Genomic DNA, 785 nt, shown 5'->3' with positions numbered 1-785 from the left:
TACGGGGATTTAAACCCTAAAATACCCGTTTCAACTTAAGAATTATTAACGGTTAATGTGAATAAGTTTTTATCGTTGAAACTTGTATTTTTTTCGATTTATAGTGATGCAAATAGATTTGCTCTTAATAGTTTTTCGGTTTATACTGTTGCACATAATATTGCTCCAACCAGAAAAAGATTATATGTGTAGTTATTTGGTCTTTGTTATTCGTTATTTGTTTTTTGACTGCTAACCAAAAAACCTTTGATTAATGAGATGCATGGTTAATTTTCCTCACATTTCAAAATTTTATTAAACAGACTTCCATCACTGTATATTTTAGTCGTCATAGTGAGCTTGTTAAATATTATTACTCAACATTTTATGCTTTATTGATTCAAAGTTTTTAAAAGTATAGTAATGAAACGTGGTACTCAATTTATATTAGAAGTTATATACATACCTAGAGCAAAGTTTCAGGTCTGAAGCTTTCTGTTACGGGTATCACGGTTCCACAAAGTACTTAAACAAATTTGATTAATTCTATCGAACTTTATTATGTATGCATGCTGGCGTGTTTGTGTGTGTTTCAACTTCAATGTTTCAAACCCTCAAATTCGGAAATGAGTGAAAACAATCCCTGAATTTTGACATGTAACATTGTGCATATATATATATATATATATATATATATATATATATATATATATATATATATATATATATATATACATATATATATATATATATTATGTATTATATACATACATATATATGTATGTATATGTATACAGTATATGTGT

This window comes from Palaemon carinicauda, chromosome 27 (genome assembly GCF_036898095.1).
Source record: "Palaemon carinicauda isolate YSFRI2023 chromosome 27, ASM3689809v2, whole genome shotgun sequence".
Taxonomy (NCBI): Eukaryota; Metazoa; Arthropoda; class Malacostraca; order Decapoda; family Palaemonidae; genus Palaemon; species Palaemon carinicauda.
Note: the sequence above shows the minus strand (reverse complement) of the source record.